General features: G+C 40.8%; 1 protein-coding gene across 5 annotated transcripts in view; it reads right to left on the minus strand.

The window, feature by feature from the left end:
* AP4S1 (adaptor related protein complex 4 subunit sigma 1) overlaps window positions 1-17,134 on the minus strand; it is a 45,104-nt gene that overhangs the window by 23,068 nt on the left and 4,902 nt on the right. The window contains exon 2 of one of the 5 annotated variants that reach the window (XM_058540782.1): window positions 12,479-12,662. The exons of the other annotated variants lie outside the window; for them this stretch is intronic. The gene's annotated coding sequence lies outside the window, so the exon portion shown is untranslated. The remainder of the gene's footprint in view (window positions 1-12,478; window positions 12,663-17,134) is intronic. 5 annotated transcript variants of the gene reach the window in all.

The following is a 17,134-nucleotide window of genomic DNA, read 5'->3' on the forward strand; positions in this document are numbered from 1 at the left end:
CTTTGTGTCAGAGGTGAGATGCAGCTCAGAGGCCAAGCACATGCACGGATCCATGACCCCCCTAACTTATCCCCATAATTCAGGGGTTCATGATTGTGCTTTTATTTCTAATTCAGTTGTATTGAATCTAATGTTTGTTTCTCTTATACTTAATATAGATTTTGAAGAAATCCATGCAAAAGAGCACAAAATATTCCAACGGTCACTGCTTCTTTCATCGGGAGCATCAGAGCTGCCTCATTAGCTCATCTGACAATATCATGTTCATATTTTGTAAATATCTGTGAAAATCAGTGCCCAAGACCAAGGTTAACAATAGTTCTTAAATGAACTTTTAAAATTTGGAATAATTTTACAGAAAAATAGCAACAGATTATAGGATAATATTTGGACTAAGTTTTACACTATATTTTTTGCCCTCTCAGCTCATCTCTTATTTCCTAAACCCTATGGGACAGGTGGTTATCTCACAACAATTTCAAACATTAAGAACTAGAAAGAGCCAGGCCCAGTCTGGCCAAGCCTGGGGCTGCTGCGTTCATTCAGTGTGCAGAACAGGATGTTAGCTAGACCAGCTCGGCCAGGGATACGACAGCTGTGCCACGGCAGAGGCCCTGTGGTCATTCACTCCCTTTTCCAGGAAGATAAGTTCACTACTGTAGGTGGGATTGCAACATACTCTGTGTTGTTTAATCACTCGGTATTAAGTACAGCTTTAGTCTTCTTACAAATTATTGCCAGTAAATTACAGCAGGTGACTAATAAATTAAGATTACCATCCTTTCTTCTATTCCCTTTCAGCAAAGCTATTTTAAAAACATCTTTATGAAAGTTAGACATTACAATCCTATACCCTGGATTCCAACTGCCAGGTTAAAAAATATATATATATTGTCTCAAAGGTACTCATGGCCAAACCTTTGCCTTTAAACGCCCTGGTTGCATTAAGTGGTAAAATGAGATGTAAGATGACTCCATTGAGATGTTACACCAAAGGATCAAATTGGTTTCCACCCCAGAAGCCCAGCATTCCTTCTCACTGACTTCAAGAGCAAGGATGACAAACAAGGATGTGTTGAACTAATACTCATTAGGATGTAAGTCTTGAAAATAGTAACTGAAGGCATCTAAAGACTTGAATACATCGGTTTTTTTGCACACTCATGAACAACGACACAATTTATAATGGTAGGATTACATACTGGTAATAAAGTGGACAGGCAAAACTGTCAACTGTTTCTATTATAAAACATACAATGCCAAAATATACAATGTGGAGACTCCGAGACAAGCGCATGTTTGAGAACTGAAGATGAACGCTGTAAGCACCTGTCCTGGTTACTAATCATCATCAGGGAGGTGGGAGATCACAAAATTATGAAACCGAGGTTGGGCAATGAGAAGGAATACGCTTAGACAAGCGCTGGGAGTGGTCAGGGAGCAGGTGTGAACTTCCTCTGTCTATAAACTCTTTGCATTCAACAACACACAACGCTGGGGAAGATTTTTTTTTTTTTTTTGTGGAGAGATCAGCCCTGTGCTAACATCTGCCAATCCTCCTCTTTTTTTGCTGAGGAAGACTGGCCCTGGGCTAACATCCGTGCCCATCTTCCTCCACTTTATATGGGACACCTGCCACAGCATGGCCTGCCAAGCAGTGTGTCAGTGCGCGCCCAGGATCCGAACCGGCAAACCCCGGGCCACCGCAGCAGAGCGTGGGCACTTAACCGCTTGCGCCACCGGGCTGGCCCCAAGGGGAAGATGTTTTGACTGCCAGGAAGTTAGGAGATTCCATACCCAAGAGCTTCCATGAAAAATCAAGGAAGAATAAAGAAAGGAAACTTCACTGGGGAAAGCATTACACAGAGTGCTAGGCTGCCTAAAGGCCAAGACTAGGGAGGTGGGTAGATTCACAGAAGAATATGAACAGACCAGTGTCCCATGTCCCTGTGTGACATAAACGTAATGCCTAGAGAAAAGAGAGACTGGAAAGACTGAAGTACATACAGATTGAGTCAGGCACAGTTTTCATATTTCTAATGGTGTATTTCTGGGAGAACGGGAAGAGTTCAGAGACTGTCATATCCAAAGATGACAAAGAGATTGCAACTTGGGTGCCAACTGTGACTAACTTTACTAGCTGCTTTGAGCACTGTGTTGGGAAGGATTCTGGCATTGTTTTCAGGTTCAGAACAAAAGGATACCATGAATGATTAGTAATGTCAGTCGTGGGTTAGGAAGCAGGGTGTGGCAGCATATGCACCCTGTATCTGTCATCCCTCACGTACACTCCCTTCATTTTGCAGATGGGAAAACTGACGATCTGAGGTGTAGAGTGAAGCCCTGAATTCTGGTCTCCTGACTCCTAATATAATGCTGTCTCTAATTTATTACACGGCCTCTTTGCCTCACTCAGTGTGTTAGCATCATTAAATGTTCATTTGAGCTTAATAAGCATAAACTTCAGGTAGCTTTGGGAATGATCAAGTCAATATTCTCTTTTCTAATGCTGCTGCACAATTAATTTGGAAAATACCAAACAATTCACTGCATGAAAACAGTAGAGTATGAAGTTTTTGGAACTGAAAGTAGAAATAAAAACGAAAGCCAATGATGGCTAATACCCTTTCTAGCTCTAAATGCTTTCTATGTACCCCAGAGTCGTAACATTGTTAGACACACAGACACACAGACACACACACTAAGGCAATATCAGACAAAAACATTTAATTCTGCCCCATAAAAGTGATTGAAATAAAATTCCCCAAGTTAAAAAGCAAATTTCCACCAAGAAAATGTACAGTACTCGTACACTATAACAGTCAAAAGCATGAACTGGAGGTTGACTTGACTCTTACTAGCTTTGTGATCCTGGGCAAGTCACTGAATCTTTTTGTACTCAGTCTGAGGTACAATGGGAATAATAATAGTACTTACTTCCTGGTTGTGAGGATTGGAGGAGCTGGTATAGGTAACATTCTCAGAACAGCGCCTGGCAGTTGGCACATGGTGAGTGCTCTGTAAGTGTTGGCTAATGTCATTATGATAATACGTCACCTTTTCCTCAGTGGAGCCTTTCCTGCCTATCCCAATCTCCCGATTCTCACCACAAAAAGCTGGTTATCCTTTTTTTTTTTTTGGTGAGGAAGATTGGCCCTGAGCTAATAACATCTGTTGCCAACTTTCCTCTTTTTTGTATGTGGGATGTCATCACAGCATGGTTCGATGAGTGGTGTGTAGGTCCACACCCGGGATCCGAACCTGCGAACCCTGGGCCGCCGAAGTGGAGTGGGCGAAATTTAACCACTAGGCCACTGGGCTGGCTGCACAACTTTATTTTTTAAACATTAATGTGATCGATGAACTCTAAAATGTCAAGAGGCTAGCCTAGTGTCTATTTTCTTCTTCTTTTTTTTTTTTTGTGAGGAAGATCAGCCCTGAGCTAACATCTATTGCCAATCCTCCTCCTTTTTCTCCCCAAAGCCCCAGTAGATAGTTGTATATGTCATAGTTGCACATCCTTCTAGTTGCTGTATGTGGGACATGGCCTCAGCAGGGCTGGACAAGTGGTGCGTCAGTGCGCGCCGGGATCCGAACCCGGGCCTCCAGTAGCGGAGTGCGTGTGCTTAACCGCTAAGCCACGGAGCTGGCCCCTGTCTATTCTCTTCTGGTACCTTGAAATGAACCTGGTCCACTCACAAAGCCCTGGCTGGATCCTATAAAAGGGCACTAAAGAGGTGCCTGCCTGGTGGTGCAGCAGTTAAGTGCACGCGATCTGCTTTGGCAGCCCAAGGGTTCACAGGTTCCGATCCCTGGCGCACATCGACGCACCGCATGTCAAGCCATGCTGTGGCGCCGTCCCATATAAAGTAGAGGAAGAAGGGCACAGATGTTAGCCCAGGGCCGGTCTTCCTCAGCAAAAAAAAGAGGCAGATTGGCATGGGTGTTAGCTCAGGGCTGATCTTCCTCACACACACACACAAAAAAGGGCACTGAAGAGATGTTTTGGAATTCATTGAAAGGCCCTCCCGTTGAACCAATCTAGCTCAGGCTTTCCTGGGTCTCTGCCCCCTTGATCCAGTGCCTTGGCTCCTATTCCTTCTCTGGCCTGGGTTCTTAATGACCTGGTTTGGATTTCTACAACCTTCTAGGACTTGACCTTTGGTATCTGCCCTCTGGCTGTAACCCCAGGGGCCTCTGGCACCCAGCCCTTGCACTGTCAACAGGGAGTAAATCTCCCTCACAGAGTGGCGGCAAAGATTAAATGAGGTGAATGATATAATTCTTGTAAAACATTTAGCACACTGACTTCTTTCATTTCCTCCCTTTATGTGTATTAAACTAGAAAAAAATGCTGATAGGTCTATAAGGAAATAGATATGTATACCTATATGTTGTTAGTAATCCCTTAAATTGTTACAAATTTTCTACAGTGTTACCTGGTTGAATGCAACAAAAAAATCAAAAAAATGATTCTTTTAACTCAAGCATTTCAGTCTCAGGAATCTATCCTAAGGTATAATTAAAAATCCACATACAGAAATTCTCTGTAATATCTTTGCATTTCTCTTATAAATCTAAAATTATTCCAAATAAAAAGTTTTTTTAAAAAAAGGAGAGAGAGGGGCCTGCCGGTGGCGCAAACCGTTAAGTGCGCGCGCTCCGCTGCAGCAGGGGTTTGCCAGTTGGGATCCGGGCACGCACCAACTCACTGCTTGGCAAGCCATGCTGTGGCGGCGTCCCATATAAAGTGGAGGAAGATGGGCAGAGATGTTAGCCCAGGGCCAGTCTTCCTCAGCAAAAAAAAGAGGAGGATTGGCAGATGTTAGCACAGGGCTGATCTCCTCACAAAAAAATAAATAAATAAATAAAAAATAAAAAAAGGAGAGAGAAGTATTTGTATGAAAGTGAAGAGGGCTTGTTTGTTGGTATGTCTCTCTGAGTGCATAAGTCTATGTCATATTGGTTATTTAGTTATATTTGGTTATATTACTTACATATCTAAATTTTTATCAGTATAACATAGATGTTTAGGTATGAGGTTCATTTTTGTTAACATTCTCACTGATTACATTTCAATCTTTCCTATTTTCTTTTAGCTAAGATGCATGCTAATTTTAACAGACGAGGTGTGTGTATGTGTATAGATGTCTAAGTTCTATAAATGGCTTAGTCTGCCCCTTTGTCAGGCTCTGTTCTGACCCAGATAATATCTTGAACTCCCAGTCATCTTTCCACCACATATCACCATTTGAGAACTTTCCCTCTTTTTCCCAAGTCTGGGGGTTGGCAAACTACCTCTGTAAAGGGCAAGGTAATATTTTAGGCTTTGAAGGCCTTATGGTCTCTTTCTCAACTACTGAACCATTCTGCCACTGTAGGAAGAAAGCAGCCACATATGATCTAAATAATACGTAAAGAAACGGGTGTAGCTGTGTTCCAATAAAACTTTATTTACAAAAACAGTCAGCAACTGGGTGTGGTCTGCAGGCTGTAGTTTGCTCCACTCTAGACTAGTGTTTATCAAACTTAGTGAACACACAAATCATTTGGGGAGCTTGTTAAAATACAGAATCTGATTCAGTAGGTCTGGGGCAGGGACCATACTCAGAGTAGCTAAGTGTTAGAAGACTCATCAAAGTACACACCTACAAGGTCATCAAGTTCACCTTTCTCAATATCAAATCAAATAACATCAAGTGAGTGCTTACTAGGTACAAGACAGCAAGGGAACAGAGTAAACAGAAACACAGGTATTATGGGTAATTTCTTTCATTCGGTCATGGATCTTAATCCACAGAATGCTGGATGAGAGGGCAATCTGGCTTGACACGTTGCCCCAGAGATTCTCAGATTCATTCGGCTGATCTGGCTGGCTGGGTGGCAGCCCGATCACTCATGGCCCCAGGTGGTCTCTCTCAAGAGCGTACATATATTAGAATACAAAGATGCTTCCAGGAGACAGAGAACTATTCTTTTGTGAAGGACTTACCAGAAGCTGACTAGAATATTTCATTTCAACTCAAGAAATTACAACCATGCACTTAGACCTCTATGTCCCACCATACACAAAAATTAACTCAAAATAGATCACAGACCTAAATGTAAGAGGTAAAACTAGAAAACTTTTAGAAAAAACAGATTTACGACCAAAAGCACAATCCATAACAGAAAAAAATTGATAAACTGAATTTTATCAGACTGAAAAACTTATACTTCAAAAGACACCAATAAGACAATGAAAAGTCACAGACTGGGAGAAATTATTTGCAAATCATATATCAGATGAAGGACTTGTATCTATAATATATAAGACTCTTAATAGGAAGATAAGCAACACAAAAAATGGACAATAGATTTGAAAATATATTTGAACAAAGATATATATGAATGGCTAATAAGCACATGAAAAGATGTTCGACACCATTAATCCTTAAGAAAACGCAAATTAAAACCACAAGACACCACTTCACACCCACTTGAATGGCTATAACCAAAAAGGCAGAAAATAACAAGTGCTGGCCAGGAAGTGGAGACACCAAACCCTTATGGGAATGTAAATGTTACTGCCACTTTGGAAAACAATTGGGCAGTTTTTTTAAAAAGTTAAACACAACTTTACCATATTATCCAGCAATTCTACTTCTAAGTATATATCCAAGAGAAACGAAAACATATGTCCACAAAAAAGACTTGCACATGAATGTTCATAGGAGCATTATTCATAATAGCCCCCAAATGAAAATAATTCAAATGGCCACCAGCGAACAAATGAATAAACACAATGTGGTATACCTACATACAATGGAAAACTGTTCAGCAATAAAAAGGAACAAAATACTGCTACATGCTACAAAATGGATAAACCTTAAAAACATATTAAATGTTTTTTAATTTAATATTTAATTTAATATGCCACGCCTGGTGGCATAGTGGTTAAGTTCACACTCTCTGCTTCGGTGGCCAGGGGTTTGCAGGTTCAGATCCTGGGCGTGGACCTAGGCACCGCTTATCAAGCCATGCTGTGGCGGTGTCCCAGATATAAAGTGGAGGAAGATGGGCACGGATGTTAGCTCAGGGCCAGTCTACCTCAGCAAAAAGAGGAGGATTGGCAACAGATGTTAGCTCAGGGCTAATCTTCCTCACCAAAACAAACAAAAAAACATGTTAAATGAAAGAAGCCAGATGCAAAGTACTATCTATTGTATGATTCTATTAATGTGAAATGTCCAGAAAAGGCAAATCTATAGAGACAGCAAGTATATTAGTAGTTACCTGGGGCCAGGAGAGGTTTAGGGAAAAATGGGAATGGGGTTTCTTTTGGGGATGATAAAAATCTTCTAACACTGGATTTATTCATGTGACAATATTTGTACAACTTTGTAAATTTACTAAAAATCATTGTACATGTACATTATACAAAGTTCAGAGCTACTACGAAATAATCAGAAAAGGAAGGAATTGGGGCCGGCCCGGTGGCGCAAGCGGTTGGGTGCGCGCGCTCCGCTGCGGCAGCCCGGGGTTCGCTGGTTCGGATCCCGGGCGCGCACCGACGCACTGCTTTGGCAAGCCATGCTGTGGCGGCGTCCCATATAAAGTGGAGGAGGATGGGCACGGATGTTAGCCCAGGGCCGTCTTCCTCGGCAAAAAAAGAGGAGGATTGGCGGATGTTAGCACAGGGCTGATCTCCTCACAAAAAAAAAAAAAAAAAAAAAAAAAGAAAAGGAAGGAATTATACTAAAATGCATTTTGCTTAAATCTGGATGGTGGGATTGGGGGCAATTTTTATTCTCCATCCTTACTTTGCTTTATTCCTCAAGTTTTAAAAGATGTATTACTTTTTGTGTCACACACAAAGTTTGTTAAAAAAATGTTGAGCTGCATTATATAATTTTAAAAATTACCCAGCTGAAGAATAAATGTTTACTCTGAATAATGAAGCTATTGTTTCACTTACTGTGGCATTTCTAAATGCCATATTTCTTTAAAATATGTACTGTTTTTCAAAATGGATGTGCTAAGAGCATCTAATCAGGCTGGCCTAAACACAGGAAACATGGAAATAACAGTGAGATTCTATTTGCTACACCATACTGATTCATTTCATGGGCCTCAAAGTGATTTAGCTGTTGGTGAATTTCTCCATCCTTAAATGAGAGGAAATAAAATACCAGTCAGTAGCAGATTTTCACCTAATTTGGAGCACCTCCCTCAGAGTTTGTAATATGTTATATATTCTTTTTTTATAAGCTAAAACAGTTTGTTTCTTTGCTTAGAATTTACTGGAATTCTATAATGATTCAGTTTTCTCACCTGTCAACTGGGAATAATGACAGCTGCCTTATAGACTTACTGTGAGGACTAAACGAGATGAAGGGCATGTAAAGCTCTCAATAGAGCACCCTTCTCCCTCCTCATCCACTTCCCCACTGTAGAGTACATATTCCTCCCAACAGTCTTCTTATGGCAGTTCTAAGACTACTGAAATTTGCCACCCATTCTGCCTTTCTTTACATCCATTCTCCCCTCCTTCTCTCTCTCTCTTTTTCCTTTCTAATTCAGAATACATTTTCAGTAGCTTCAGCTGAGACTTTTACTTTCTGTTAAATCCTGGGTCACTCAAGAAATATTTTAACCACATTTGATTAATTTGGCATTAAACACATTTGTATGTGTGCTGCATTTTTTTATTTAAATAGTTTAAAAATAGTTAAAACCCTTTAAAATGTTAAAATCCAATCAAATTCAGGATTTGTGGAAATCCTGAAGATACCAGTTCTGCAGAAAAATAATGAAAATACTTTGAGAATAAATCTTATTAGTCTGATCTACCATTTTTCTAGCAGTATATCTGAAAAATTTCTAAAGCTTCATGTGACTCTCAGATTTTGATCTAAAGTCATTTTGGCAAATTGATCAAAAAGTCTCATCATATTCTGGTCCAAGATACAATATAAATCCAAACAAGTGTAGCGATTTGTAATTTTAAAACATACTTAACTAAAGCAGAGACAAGCTGGAAGTTTTACTGAAGAGGGTAGATATTGTATTTTTGGAGATGTTCAAGTATCAGACTTTCTATCCTAAATTAGGGGGGTGAACTGAAGAATTTTTAAGGTCCTTTATAGCAATATGATTCAGGCAGGGGAGAAAAGTCATATTTCAAAAACTGAAGATGAGGAATTTATATACTATAAATAGACCATTACATTGTTTGTTAGAAAGTACTTGTTTTATTTTTTTTTTTTTTTTTTTTTTTGTGAGGAGACCAGCCCTGAGCTAACAGCCAATCCTCCTCTTTTTTTGCTGAGGAAGACGGCCCTGGGCTAACATCCGTGCCCATCTTCCTCCACTTTATATGGGACGCCGCCACAGCATGGCTTGCCAAGCAGTGCGTCTGTGCGCGCCCGGGATCCGAACCAGCGAACCCCGGGCCGCCGCAGCGGAGCGCGCGCACCCAACCGCTTGCGCCACCGGGCCGGCCCCAGTACTTGTTTTATTTTTATTCATTAGTCATCTGTGTGTGAGGCATGGGGGATGGAGGGATTGAGAAGAGATGGCACATCAGTCATTTGCCAGAGAGGTACTGAGGATCAGATCTGGCGGTGGTGGGAGGTGTGCACAGTTCAAAGATACAAACTGTGAAAGGCTGGAGTTCACATGGGCCTGTTGTTGTTGTTGATATCTTACATTCCACTCTTCTTAGGATAGAAAAACTGCTTTCAGGCAAGCAAGCGGCTCAACCTTCCTATTACTACGTGTAATGGAGATAACAATATTTATCTTTCAAAATCAAAATAAAATTTTTTCTTCTAAAATTATCTTCTATTTGGTTTTAGTGTCGAGGGGAATTTATTTTGAAATTAAAAATGCCATTAAAATAGGGAATTAAATTTTTACTTTGACAAAACATGGGCTTGGGTTAGAAATAGTGAAGAAACATTCCTGTGTGGGTAATCTTATTCTAAATTGTTCAGTTAAAATTAGCCACACAAATTAAACATTTGTGCTTAGTGACTAAAAATCTTCATTGAATTTCTGGATTAACAAAGACATCCAGGGGCCGGCCCAGTGGCTTAGAGGTTAAGTGTGCGCGCTCCGCTACTGGCGGCCCGGGTTCGGATCCCAGGCACGCACCGATGCACTGCTTGCCGGGCCATGCTGAGGCCGCGTCCCACATACAGCAACTAGAGGGATGTGCAGCTATGACATACAACTATCTACTGAGGCCTTGGGGAGAAAAAGGGGAAAAAGAAAAAAAAAAAGAGGAGGATCGGCAATAGATACTAGCTCAGGGCTGATCTTCCTCACAAAAACAAAAAAAAAACAAAAAAAAAGACATCCAGCGGCCGGCCCCATGGTGTAGTGGTTAGGTGCACACACTCCGCTGCTGGAAGCCCAGGTTCGGATCCCGGGCACGCACCCACGCATCACTTGTCAGGCCATGCTGTGGCGGTGTCCCACATAAAGTGAAGGAAGATGGGCACGGATATTCGCTCAGGGCCAGTCTTCCTCAGCAAAAACAGAGGAAGATTTGCATGGATGTTAGCTCAGAGCTGATCTTCCTCAAAAAACAAAAAAACAAAGACATCCAATATCTTGATTTTAAAGAAGCAAGGAGGACCTGAGATCTACTATCCACGGGTCTCATGGCTGGGATCCTCCCAGGACTTGCTATGTGATGTTACAACGTGTCGATAAGGAGAAACTCCAGAAGAGAACTAGGATTACTCGGTATTACTTCCCATTCCTACAAAATGGTGACTCAAGTTTCCCCCTCAAATTGGAAATATTGCAAACCATATGTTCTGGATTCTGATATATTTAACTTCTACATTTCTTAAGTTAGTTAGATTTTGATAATTCTTGTTGGACATCTGATTTCTAATGAAAACTGTGAAAGACATACAAAGATAGATTTTTCTTATACATTTTTCCCTTTTCTGAAGAGTAGCAATCTCCTATTAGCATTGCATTAGGATTCAAACGACAGCGCGTAAGTGCTCTTACAGAGTGAGCAGCAATGTTACAGATTTTAAATCCAAATCAAACTAAAGGAATTTAGAATTAAAATTTTATTTGCTGATGGCTCCTACAGTTTTGTGTCAAACAAAGAAGAAAGAAATAAACAAAACCTCACTGGCATGCAGAGGAATCTCACTTTACATGAAATATATCCCTGAGAAGTTGACTATAAATTAATGTGAGTGCAATACTGGAATTATGGAAAATGGAATTATGGAAAATGTTTGTATAACACCATCACTCCATAACCTATCTGCAACTAATTTGTTTCAACACTATAAAGTCTTCTACTCTAATGTTCACATTACCTGGGGGAAAAATCAGTTACCATGTGAATTTTTTCCTTAAAAGTATACATGAAAATACTACTATGAAATTACAGCTATGCATTAAAATTATTATTTAAAATCTTCCTAATTAAATAAAATGTGTCCTGGGTTAAAATCAAGCACTATAAAAACCTATATTAATATTTTGGGGACTTGAGGATATCACTTAGAAAATTATGGTTCCAACAACAAATTCTTTTTGCAGATCATCACTCTAAAAGAAGTAATACAACACAAAAATTACTGTATTAAAGTTCACTTTGAGGATCAGTTAACTTACCCAACAGGATCTATTTTTTTTGTTAGTGACATGGCCACAAATAACTCTAATTCAAATGAGTAAGATGGTGGTCATGAAAGACTTCCACTGCTATACCCTGAACGGCATTATTCACTCTTTGTGACATGATGTGCTAATACGACCCAACAAACCAACTCACAAGGAGAGACAATAACAATGGCAAACACTCACACAGTGCTTACTAAACAGCCAGGTGGTATTTTGAACACTTTACCTACATTCATTTAATCCTCACAATAGCTCGATGAGTTAGAGACTGTTTTTATCTCCATTTTACAGATGTGAAACTTAGTCACTTGCCAAAGGTCACTCAGTGACCCGGTGGAGGAAGCACCAATTCCGGTCAGCCCGGCTCCAGTGTTGGTGCTCTCTCTCACCCACTGCTCTCTCTCTCCAGGTTTGCCTCAGGCCTCCAGTAATCCAGTGATGGCCTGATGGCCGTGAGATGAGCACAGACGCACAAGTTCACTCCCCGCGCTAGAGTGGATCTAGCTCTGGGCAGCTGACCCTCTATACAAAAGCTTTTACTGGCTAATATGCATATTTTGGTAGTTTCAATCTTGACCCTGGAGCATATCACAAAAGGCAGAATGCTAACACATTATTTACTTTTAGTTGATCTCATCAGGGAGCCTGGAATGCCTCAGAAGTGGCTCAATCAGATAATGTGAAAATTTAGGACAGTAAAGCTCATACTACTACATTTACTACGGTGTGTTTAACATTTGCGATTAGACCTAAACTTCCAAAATTCTTATGTCTGATTTGCGCTCTGAGTGAGTTCAGCTAATCTCCCTTTCTACTTCCAATAAATAAAACATACCCAGCGAATGCTGTCCATGGCAGTTTGCAGCCTCGGATCTGAATTTAGTATCATTCTCGTTCAGCTCAGATGTCAGGGTAAACCCAGAGCCTTTCAGGTGGCCTGCTTGGCTGCCCTCGGCCCTGGAGCACTTTTTGCTTTTCTGAATTTCACAACAAAGTGTAGCAACATGTTACAGCTCCCGCTGAAAATGTAAATAGGAGATTAAAGTTGTCAGATGAGAGCCTGCCCAACTGTTGCCCAGAGGATATTCATACTTAAATTGACACTCATTATATCTCACAATCTCTGAACAGCAAAAATCTCACAATTACTTTAGTAGTGGTCAAATAAAAATATTTCAATAGCAAGGCTATAACAAATAACTTTAGTTTAAATAGCAGGCAATCTAAACTTGAAGACGCCAAGAGTGTGAAGAGGCAAGGGAGTGGTGATAGCAGCAGAGCAGTTTTGGGATCTCCCAGGGTCCCCTCACAAAAACGGGGAGAACCGCTAGGATAGGAAAAAAAAATTCTACAGGCAACATCTTTACCAAAAACCAGGTGAAAAACATCCCCTGGAACTCTAGACCACTAACGGGGAGGGTCAAACTACCCTTAGCAACAAGAATAGGGTGACACAGTTGTGCTGGCAGACGCGCAAGTTCAAAAAAGTGGACTTGTGAGGGTCAACAGAGCCAAGGAACCCAGAAATCACCCAGTCCTCACCCAAACCCAGGCCCCCCCTTGAAGTGAGAACCTCACGAGTGAATCGAAGAACCACAGTGGGAACTGAGAGGAGGCCTGGCAGGGTCCCTTTTGCCAAGGAGTGCAAGGAAAGGTCCCATCCACCTCCCCAAAGCCCCAGAAACATCCAGAGAAAGCTCTTTTGTAGCAGGACAGACTCCACACTGAAGAGAAACAGTTGAGGGTAGAACACAATACGTGTGTCAAAAGACAGCCAGCTAGCTAAGGTTGACCACAGCTGCATCATGGTGATCAAGTTTAGTGCCTTACTAAAACTGAGCAAACTAGACATTCTACGCCATCTGACATGATACAATAGGAAGTATACTGCATCCCCAATGGAGAAGTATTTTTGCCAAAAAAATTAAAAGCTGAATCAAACCTAGCCTCTAGATCTAACTTCTAGTTTACAAGAAATATGGAGAAGAAAGGAATATGCTAAATACCATAGAAATGCAATCAACCAAATGTGGGAAATTATACAGGATAAATAACCTTGTCTCTTCAATAAATAAATGGCATGATGATGGGGGGTGAGGGGAAGACAAATCAAAAAAGACCTAAAGACGTATCAACTAAATGAAATATGTGGATTTTATTTGGATCCTGATTTGAAATCATCAACTCTTTAAAAAAAATTTTTCGAGATGATTGCAGAAAACTGAATATGGACTGACATTAGACTGTATAAACGAATTACGATTCATTTTGTAGGTGCGATCATGGTATTATGGTATTTTTTTAAAGGTCCTAATCTGTTAAAGATACTTAGAGAGGTATGTACCAATGAAATAATATGATGTCTGTGATTTACTTTAAAATATTCCTGGGGCCTGCTGCGGGAGTGTGAGGGAGGCCATGAAGTCTGTTTCAAGGCATCTTGGAGCTTGTTGAGGAGACGCCATGGGCAAAGCTCACCCTCCTGAGTTGAAAAAATGTATGGACAGGAAGTTATCATTGACATTCAATGGTGGCAGATATGCCCGAGGAATACTGCAGGGATTTGATCCCTTTATGAACCTTGTGATAGGGCCGGCCCCATGGCTTAGCGGTTAAGTGCACGCGCCCCACTGCTGGCGACCCAGGTTCGGATCCCGGGTTCGCACCGACGCACCGCTTCTCCGGCCATGCTGAGGCCGCGTCCCACATACAGCAACTAGAAGAATGTGCGACTATGACATACAATTATCTACTGGGGCTTTGGGGGGAAAAAAAAATTATATGAACCTTGTGATAGGTGAATGTGTGGAGATGGCAACTGGTGGGCAAGAGAACAATATTGGAATGGTGGTAATATGAGGAAATAGTATCATCGTGTTAGAGGCTTGGAATGAGCATAAACAAAGGCTGTGTTCACCAGGGAAATCAAGTGCTTCCACATGTTTCCTCTCCAAAGGGCCTATTTTACCAGGACATAAAAATCAGGCCACGTATATTTTCATATTAAACTATTTTGTTAAATAAACTTTTGTAATAGTCAAAAAAAAAAAAAATCCTCACAGAAAAAAAGTGGACTAGATGAATTTTTTTTTTTTTAAGATTTTATTTATTTATTTTTTTCCCTCCAAAGCCCCAGTAGATTGTTGTACGTCATGGTTGCACATCCTTCTAGTTGCTGTATGTGGGATGCGGCCTCAGCATGGCCGGAGAAGCGGTGCATCGGTGCGCGCCCGGGACCGAACCCAGGCCGCCAGCCGCGGAGCGCGCGCACTTAACCGCTAAGCCACGGGGCCGGCCCATGGACTAGATGAATTAAGAATGGCAAAATCCTGATTTTTATTGAAAATGGTAGTTCATTAGACTTTTTTTTTTCTGGTTTTGAATGATTGAAATTTTTGAAAATAAAAAGGTAAAAGAAGTTGATGCACAATACAATTTAAAATATCTGATTACTATATCAAAACCTATAAAACAAAAGGAGCACAGGGCAATAGGATTTATTTTAAAATGTGCTAAAGCAGTCTTCTATCTTTCTTTGTGGGGCAATGGTCATGTACTTTAAGTTGGTCTATTAACAGAAAGACAAAACTAAAGGTTACTCTCGTTTAAAAATATGTTGTTACGGGGCCAGCCTGGTGACGTAGTGGTTAAGTTTGTGTGCTCTGCTTCAGCAGCCCAGGGTTTGCAGGTTCAGATCCCAGGGGCAGACCTACACATTGCTTATCAAGCCATGCTGTGGCAGGTGTCCCACATAAAATAGAGGAAGATGGGCATGGATGTTAGCTCAGGGCCAATCTTCCTCAGCAAAGAGAGGATGATTGGCAACAGATATTAGCTCACAGCTAATCTTCCTCACCAAAAAAAATATATGTTGTTACAAAAAAATAAGTTTTTGCGAATTTTTGCCAAATTTAAAACATTCTCCAAAGAGAACACTGTCTCTAGCATAGATTTCCCAGACAAGGTGTCTGCGTCTGGTATCATTCTTTTGAACATTCTCTCCTGCTGCTCCAACAGAACACAAATCACATTTCCAAGATTGTTAAATTATTACCTAGGAAAGTTTTGGCAATTTCCCATTCAGTCACATTTTCCAGTCATTTGGTTCTCATGTTTATAGACCTCATTGTCCAGGAGGGACTCAGCTCCAGGCAATTCTTTTTTTTCCTTCAATTTTGACATGTCTATGAGTTAGCTATTATACAATATTATTACAGCCTACTGCTTTCAGACTCATATTACCCAGGAGACAGTTCAGGAATGAACTCGGACTAGAATCTTATATAGCATGCTGAGCTTCCTAAAGGTTTTGGTGCCTATTTTTCTACATTCTGTGAAGGTCCTTTTCCTTTTCTTTTCTACACAACATATTATTTGAATAGTTCAAGTGCTCTGCAATGAATTTCTACAATTTTCTTAGCCACAGGCAACTACTGTAACGAGAAGTAGATATCTGATCTTATTTGGCGGGTCAAACCATGGTGCCAGTCAGAGCTGCCCCTCCTTTCCTGTTCCATCTGCATTATACAGTTTGCTCCTTTGGTTTTTGAACACATGCCAGCTCTTCTCAAAGATCTTCCTCTGGGCTCTAATATTGGTTTGTTCTCCATATTTATAAATGTAAACACTACGTAATTTCCCCAAGTCACTGAATGACCCCAAAACTACCTACAAAGAATTTCAAAACTGCAAATGATTTGGGAACCAGAGACCATAATACTGAGCTAACTGATAGGACAGCAGGAGGCAGAAGAGTGGAGGGGTCTTTATTTCCTGTTTCTAAGCACACATATACACTCACTGATGTGAGAGCGGGACCACTTCCTATTCTTCTGAAGGCTTGTGGAAGTGACACAGAACTCTTATCTCAGCTTTCTCCCCTCCGCATGGGGATAAGAATACTTGTCACAACCTTTTCAGACGGTGCAAAAAGATGACTAGATTAGTGTTTGTGAGCCAGACTGAGCTCTTTGTTAGAACAGTCAGCAAGTATCAAACTGGATGTTCTGGTGAGTAATTACAGGGAGCCATACAGGGTCAAAACTCGCTGTATATCAGGTATTACAATAATTGGGAAGAAGGTGTCTCAGTGATAACTACTCTCGACTTATTTAAAAGCCTGGAATGCCTTAACATACCTTTGCTGACATAATATATGCACATGCAATATGACAAGTCCCTTTTTGGTCAGATAGAATAAGCACACAGGTGTCTAAGATTAGCTTATGGGAAAGAAAAAAACACACCCTAAAATCCTAAACGGATTAAAGATATAAATAGGCTTTCTCGAAGATCATGAGTAGTATACTGAAACTGAGAGAATCAGTGGGAGTAGAGGAGGGATGAACAGACTGATGAAAGGAGAGAACAAATAGGGAATTTCAAAGGTGAGACGGAAGAGAGGAAATGACTCAGCCACAGTTTGGGGAGGGAGTTCCAGTTAGGTGAGTTGTAGGTGAGTATAGGGCCTGGGAGAGCTCAGTATCTACAG

This window comes from Diceros bicornis, chromosome 5 (assembly GCF_020826845.1).
Source record: "Diceros bicornis minor isolate mBicDic1 chromosome 5, mDicBic1.mat.cur, whole genome shotgun sequence".
Lineage (NCBI taxonomy): Eukaryota > Metazoa > Chordata > Mammalia > Perissodactyla > Rhinocerotidae > Diceros > Diceros bicornis.